Here is a 7,927-nt window from a genome sequence, read left to right as displayed (position 1 = left end):
GCGGGAAAGCCCGGAGGGGTCGAGCATCCGCTCGGCTGCCCTCGTTCCAACACTGTGCTCCCCGGGAGGGAGCGAGCATCGGGGCTGCTGCTAACGTCACCAGTCCCAGAGGAACCATCCGATTCGCTCCGAGAGCCGGCGTCGAAGAAGTCCATCGCGTCGTCCAGCGAACAGTCTCCCCCACGGACAGGCAGTCCTCGACATTAGCCTTAAACAAAGCTGCTCTCCTCTGCCTTTCCTCTGGTGGAAGATCGTCACAGAGGCAGCAGGAGGAAGCGCGGGTGACGTGGCAGGGACCCAGTCATCCCTCACAGGTGTCGTGCTGGTCAAAGCTAAGCAAGTAACCGGTCTTGCAGGATGGACACAAGCGGATGGTGTTGGAGCTGGACATCTTGTTGAAGGTCAGTGTTGTTAGCTTGCTGAAGAAAAATGGGAGCTTATTACCCGCTCTTAATGTAACCTTTACGGTTCGGGTGGGGCCCACACAGCAGGTGGGCGTGGACTAAATTTTTTCAGTGTGATGCTTCGCATAACGGGATAAACCCACTAAGCGACAGCCTTAAAGGGCGAAGCCTATACGAAATAGAACATGCATGTTAGGCTAGTTGGTAACTCTAAATTGTCTCTAGGTGTGAGTGAGAGTGAATGGTTGTTTGCCTCATTTGTATTTATGTGTCCCTGTGATGTTCTTGCGACCTGTCCAGAGTGTCCCCCACCTCTCGCGTGTGACTGCTGGACATGGGCACCCCCTGAAAATCGAAAATGCGGAAGCGGGAAAAAGATGATGGATGGATGGATGGTAATGCTAAAGTTCAAGGCAAAGAGCTTGCTAAATGAGTAGCTTTTGAAGTTTGTGTTGTAAATGACTCTAAGCTACTACTACTCAATTTTAGCTCAACTTATGTGAAATTAACTAAAATATGAGAAAATCAATTAGCTGTGGCTGTGAATAGGCTTGGCTTCAAAAGAAAATAGGTTGTAAAGCTACATCTACTGACAGTTTTTTTTTTTATTATTTTTTATTAAAACACATACACGAGTTCATGATATTCTACAAATGGACAAAGGTGACTGCATTTGGTAAAACCAGCCACTACAGAGAACAAGCCAGTGTATCTCTTGTGCCGGTCCCAAGCCTGCGTAAATGGTAAGGTTTGTGTCAGGAACAGCATCCAATGTAAAACACTTATGCTAAAACTATAATGCAAGTTCATCAAAATGAAACCATAATGGATTTGTCATGGCCCGGGTTAATAACGACCGCCACTGGTGCTGTTGACAAACAGGGTGCTGGCATAAATTGTGCTGCTGTTAGTTGAAGACCTCGAGGAGGGAAACGTGTCAGGAGACAGAGAGAGAAGAAGAAAGTCAAGAATGCAGGATTGAGGGTTGCAACTCTAAATGTGGAAGGGCTACAAGGTTTGCAAAACTGGCGCAGGGTTTTAACTGTTTTTCCATGGTGTGGATAGAAAGTGAAATGGAGTAGGGGTGGTCCTGAAGGAAGAGTTGCCAAATAATGTAGTAGAGGTGAAAAGAGTATCAGATAGGGTGATATGTATGAAGGTAAAAGTAGAAGATTTGATGATAAATGTTGTCAGTGGTTATGCTCCACAGGTTGGATGTGACATTGTAGTGATATTGCCCCTAGTGGTGTGTCTCTGTCCTGTCTCTGTCCTGTTTCCTGTCGTGTGATTTCCCTTTTCCCACACCTGTGAGCCTGACAGGTGTTTTGTCCTCATCAGTGTTTGTATATAAGTCTGTGTCAGTGTTATTCCTTCTGGGCATCGTCTTGTATTCTCCTGGTAATCCTCCTGAGTCCCTGGTGTTTTCCTGAGTGTCACCTTGTGATTTTCTACGTGTAAGTTTTGCTGCCTCGACAGCCGTTTATTTTTGTGTTGTTAAAAGTGTCTTCTTATTTTACCACCGAGTCTACCGAGTCCTGCCTGCATCCATGGGTTCTACCTTTAAAAACTAACAATCACGACAGTATGCCCAGACCACAACGAGAACCCAGCAGGCGGATGACTTGGGCCGAATACCGTGCCCAAGAAGCAGCTCAGATGACCCGGTGGGAGCAGACGCAGATGGAGGAGCCTGTCATCTGATTGGGCGGGTTCCGGACCGAACCCGTCCAGAGACGAGGTCACCGCAGCCTGGAGGTTGAGATCCTGCCATCACCTATTCTAGTGGAGGAAGAGAAAATGAGGTCTCAGCTCCGGGGGAGCCACCTGGCTTTTAAACCAGCTTCTTCCTCCACCCTGCCACCCTGCTCACCGCACCTGCTGTGGTCTTCAGAGGACGACGCTGAGCTGGAGGATGAACTCTGGTGCGCTCCTGTCCTCAGCTCACACCCGCACCACAGGAGGAATAAGCGGCAAAGATGGGTCGGAACCACCGATCGCCAGCTCCAGCTTTTAACCTGCTCTCCCGCTGCGCAGCCTAAAGCACCGGGGAGAATTTCAAAGGGGGAGGAGCAGTCAATCCCCCGCTCATCAGTGGAGCAGACGAAGGGGGGCCAACCAAAAGGAAAGCCCATTCAGCTTCTTCCTGAGTCCTCTGTTAAATCCCTTCAGGACCAGTCATCATTCTCAGATAAGTCATCTCCTGAATCTATTGCTTTAAATAACACACTTCAAAATCTGCTTTCTTCCGCTAAACTTAACCCGAACTATCAGAGCACTATTTATTCCCTAGCTGAAGAATTATTACTGTCTCAGCCTGCAATAACACAGATCCCAGACTTCCATCAATTACTCATAAACATAAGGACTTTCAAAGAACAGTTTAAACACAATTCTCTCTCCAGCCATACTGTGCCACAGCAGAACCCACACAAACCTCCTGCTCCTTGTGTCTCAGAGAGGGTCTAGGAGGTCGCCTCTCACACATCCTCCAGTGCTTCAGTGGGGGGTAGGACCCGACGCCCCACCTCCTTCCTATGCTTCGGTAAGGGCTGGTCCCAATACCCAATTTGCCAGTGCTTCATTGGGGGTAGGACCCAACGCCCCACCTCCTTCCTATCTTTTGGTGGGGGCTGGTCCCAAAGCCCAATTCTCCAGTGCTTCAGTGGGGGTAGGACCCGACGCCCCAACTCCTTCCTATGCTTCGGTGGGGACTGGTCCCAATGCCCCATCTTCCTGTGCCTCTGTGGGGACTGGTTCTGACACCCCATCTATTGGGATCTCTATAATGGTGGGTCCCGACATCTCGTATCGCCCCAAGCCTCCAGTGGGTCCCAAGCCTCCAGTGGGTTCCAAGCCTGCTGTAGTCCCATCTCTGGTCCCCGGTTCTCCTGCTGCAGTCCCGCCTCTGGTCCCCCGGTTCTCCTGCTGCAGTCCCGTCTCTGGTCCCCAGTTCTCCTGCTGCAGTCCCATCTCTGGTCCTTGGTTCTCCTGCTGCAGTCCTGTCTCTGGTCCCCCTTCCTGGTTCTCCTGCTGCAGTCCTGTCTCTGGTCCCCGTTCCTGGTTTTCCTGCTGTAGTCCTGACTCCACCACCTGCTATAGCTTTGGTTCCTGTCCCTGACTCTCTAGCAGCAGCTCTGAACCAATTTCCTGATGCAGCCCCAATCTCTGATTCTCCTACTGCAGCCCCTGAGGTTTTCACACCTTAGCCTGATGGTCCCTGGTCTACAGAGGATTCCATGACCAGACCTGAACCTGCCAAAGGAGGTCTCAAGTCTGCTGCAGTTCTCAAGTGTTCCACACCTCCCGAGGGTTCCATGCCAGTGGCTGCTTCGCTCGAGGGTCCTAGGCCAGCTGCTTCGCTCATGGTCTCTTCGCCTCATCAAGGGTCTACACCTCGTCCAGGGTCTGTGTCTCACCTTGAGGGGTCAACGCCACTTGGGTGCTCTACAGCATCTATAGTCCTGCTTTGATGTGGTGGATGGCCTCTAGGCCCCCCGTCTGACTGGCTTTGACGTGGTGGACGGCCTCCAGGCCGCCTGCCTGACCGGCTTCGACGTGGTGGGCAACCTCCTGGCCACCCACCTGAACTTTTTGTCTGTCTTTTATGTGTTGTGTGCCTGCTTTCCCTCTTGTGTTCCCTTGTGCCCTCCGTCCTGTTTTTTCCCCCTCCTCCCACCCAAGTTTTTAGGGACAGGGTTTTTGGGACGTCTAGAGACGTCCTTTAAGGAGGGGGTAATGTGGTGATATTGACCCTAGTGGTGTGTCTCTGTCCTGTTTCCTCTCATGTGATTTCCCTTTTCCCACACCTGTGAGCCTGGCGGGTGTTTTGCGTTTTGTCCTCATCAGTGTTTGTATATAAGTCTGTGTCTTATTCCTTCTGGGCATTGTCTTGTATTCTCCTGGTAATCCTCCTGATTCCCTGGTGTTTTCCTGAGTGCCCCCTTGTGATTTTCTACATTTAAGTTTTGCTGCCTCGACAGCCGTTTATTTTTGTGTTATTAAAAGTGTCTTATTTTACCACCGAGTCTACCGAGTCCTGGCTGCATCCTTGGGTCCTACCTTTAAAAACCAACAATCACGACAGATGATGGTTGATTTTGCCAAGAGAATGGAAATGACTGTAGTCAACACATATTTCCAAAAGAGGGAGGAACATAGAGAGACCTATAAGAGTAGAGAAAGGAGTACAGAGGTTGACTACATTCTGTGTAGAAGAGGAAACCTGAGGGATATTGGGGACTGCACGGTTCTGGCAGGGGAGAGCGTGGCCAGACAGTATCGGATGGTTGTGTGTAGAATGACTGATGTGAAGAGAAAAAGTAAAATCAGAGAAGAAGACCAAATGATGGAAGCTGAAGAAGGAAGAATGTTGTGAGAAATTCAGAGAGGAGCTGTTAAAGGCTCTGGGTGGTAAGAAAGAGCTTCCAAATGACTGGGCTACTACAGCAACAGTAATTAGAGAGACAGGTAGGAAGGTAATTGGTGTGTCATCTGGACAGAAAAAAGATTATAAGGAAACCTGGTGGTGGAATAAAGAAGTGCAGGAAGCTATTTAGCAAAAGAGGTAAGCCAAGACAAAATATGATAGTGAGTACTAAAGAGAATAGATGGGAATATAGGGAAATGCAATGTAGAGCAAAAAGGGAAGCAGCTAAGGCAAAGCAGAAAGTCTACGATGAGTTGTATTGGAGGTTGGACACTAATGAGGGCAAGAAGGACTTGTAGCAATTGGCAAAACTGAGGGATCAGGTTGGAAAGGATGTGAAACAGGTTAATCTTGTTAAAGATAGGATTGGTAATGTTGTAAAGAAATGGTAATTAAAGTGGTAGTGTAAAATGGTAAATGGTAATGTAAAGTGCAGAGAGCATGACAGACAGATGGAAGAAGTATTTTGAGGAGCTAATGAATGAAGACAATGAAAGCAAAATAAGAGTATAAGTAATAGATACTGTGGACCAGGAATTGGGAAACATTTGTAAGAGTGAAGTTCAGAAAGCTCTGAAAAGAATGAAGAAGGGGAAGGCAGTAGGACCTAATAACATACTAGTGGAGGTATGGAAATGTCTTGGAGAGATGACAGTGAGGTTTTTGACGCAATTATTCAATGGCATAATTGAGGGTGAGAAAATGCCTGAGGAATGGAGAAAAGTGTGCTGGTGCCTATTTTTAAGAACAAAGGTGATGTACCAAGTTGTAGCAACTACAGGGGAATTAAGTTGATGAGTCACACGATGAAGATCTCGGAGAGAATTGTGAAAGCTAGACTTAGAAGAGAAGTGACAATTTGTGAGAAGTAGTATGGTTTAATGCCAAGACAGAGCAACACAAATGCCATCTTTGCTTTGAGGATGCTGATGGAGAAGTACAGAGAGGGTCAGAAAGAACCCCATTGTGTTTTTTGTGAATCTAGAAAAAGCACATGACAGGGTGATGAGGGAGGAAGTGTGGTATTGAATGAGGAAATATAGACTGGCAGAGAAGTACGTTAGATTGGTACGGGACATTTATGAAGACAGCGGGACAGTGGTGAGATGCACTGTAGGAGTGACAGATAGCTTTAAAGTGGAAGTAGGACTGCATCAAGAATAGTCTCTGAGACCCTTCTTGTTTGCTCTGGCGATGAACTGACTAACATATGAGGTCTAGCAGGAATCCCCATAGACTAGCATGTTTGCAGATGACATAGTGATCTGTGGTGAGAACAGGAAACAGGTAGAAGAGAATTTGGAGAGGTAGAAGTACGTATGCACTTGAAAGAAGAGGAATGAAAGTAATTTGTAGTAAGACAGAGTACATGTGTGTGAATGAGAAGGAGGCCGATGGAACAATGAGGCTACAAGGAGCAGAGGTCACAAAGGTGCAGGACTTCAAGAACTTGGGATCCACTGTCCAGAAACATGGTGAGTGTGGAATAGAGGTGAAAATGGGGTCTGGGCAGGATGGAATGGATGGAGAAATGTTTCAAGGAGTGATTGTCGACAAAAGCGTGTCATCAAAGGTCAAAGGACAAGTTTACAAGACTGTTGTGAGACCATCTATGTTGTATGGCCTGGAGACAGTGGCATTGACAAAAAGACAGGAGAAAGAACTGGATGTAGCGGAAATGAAGATGTTGAGGTTCTCCTTAGGAGTGACAAGGATGGGTAAGATTAGAAATGAGATCATCAGAGGTACATCACAGGTTGAACAACTAGGAGATTTTTTTTTGTTCATGCAACTTTTATTTAAACAGATAAACCACATTGATCCTCAAAGACTCATTTACAAGTGAGACCTGTTTGGACAGACAAAAAAGTGGTAAACTGGAGACGTAGCAGTTGGAGGCGAAACAATTCCTATCAGACTTTTTTTTCCTACCTGAGAAAAAAAACCTCTAATATTAAAAAACACCTCGCACAAACATTCACATAGTGACGTAGACATTCTGCAGAGGGGGGAGGCGAGAGTGGTCAGCATGTTCATAGATGCTCTCGAGGGCACTGTAAGAGTTCTGATGAGGATGGAAAAATCAGTCAATGTCCTCCGGTTAGATCCATAAACATTCTCAATATATGTCGAGGAATGGCCAAGAATAACGTCTATGATGTAAGAGTGACACTCACTGCAGCTCCAAGATGGCCGCTAATCATCATCAGCTGACGGCCATCCACCTGATGAGCTACAACCCTACTTAAGGCTGCAGTCGAGTCCTACTCTTCGCTGGAGCACTGTTCCCTTATTACGGTACTGATGCTTCCAGCCAGTCTTGTGTTTATACCAAGAAGTACTTACCTTGTTTTTGTGTGCCTACAGCCATCTCGTTTCGACCTTCCTCGTTTGGATTCATGTTTTTGGTGCCTTGCCCTCCTGCCACGTGCCTGACCTGCCTCTCCTCTGTGATTCAGTTGGATTCCTTCAGGACACCTCCACCTCCTCCATCTGTAAGACCAAACAAAGAAATTGAATAGTATTTGAGACAACTCCTTGGCCTATCCCTTCCTGACGTTTCCACTTCCTCCTTCAGGGATTCCAGAGGACCCATCTTGTATATTTGTAAATATCACTGTAAATAATAAACACTGTCACTTTTACTACTTCACCTTGTGTCGTTTCGGGTCTCGTTATCAACTGGGTTGCCCTTAATCCTAACAGAATGCTCCAACCAAACAAAACCCAGAACGAGACCAGGAGCGAACAAGCCTCCTCCTCACAGACGGAGAGAATTGAACAATTAGAGGAAATGTTGAAACAAGTGTTAAGTCAACAGCTCAAGACTCAAGCAAATCTTCAGGAACTTGGAGGTATGGTTTTTACTATGAATCAGAGGCTCTCTACTTCTCCCTCCACAACTTCTGCACCTCCAGCAGACACCAGCTCTGCTAACATTGGTACTGTAAATCATGCTGCTTTTTCACAAGAACTTTTGGTAAAACCATCCGAATTCTTTTCAGGAGATCCAGCTCAATGTGAGGGTTTCCTCCTCCAGTGCAAGCTCACTTTTGGAGGAGCTCCTCAGCTTTACTCATCAGACGCCACCAAAATT

Source organism: Nematolebias whitei, chromosome 18 (genome assembly GCF_014905685.2).
Source record: "Nematolebias whitei isolate Nwh7 chromosome 18, NemWhi1, whole genome shotgun sequence".
NCBI classification, from domain to species: domain Eukaryota; kingdom Metazoa; phylum Chordata; class Actinopteri; order Cyprinodontiformes; family Rivulidae; genus Nematolebias; species Nematolebias whitei.
This window is presented reverse-complemented; position numbering follows the sequence as displayed.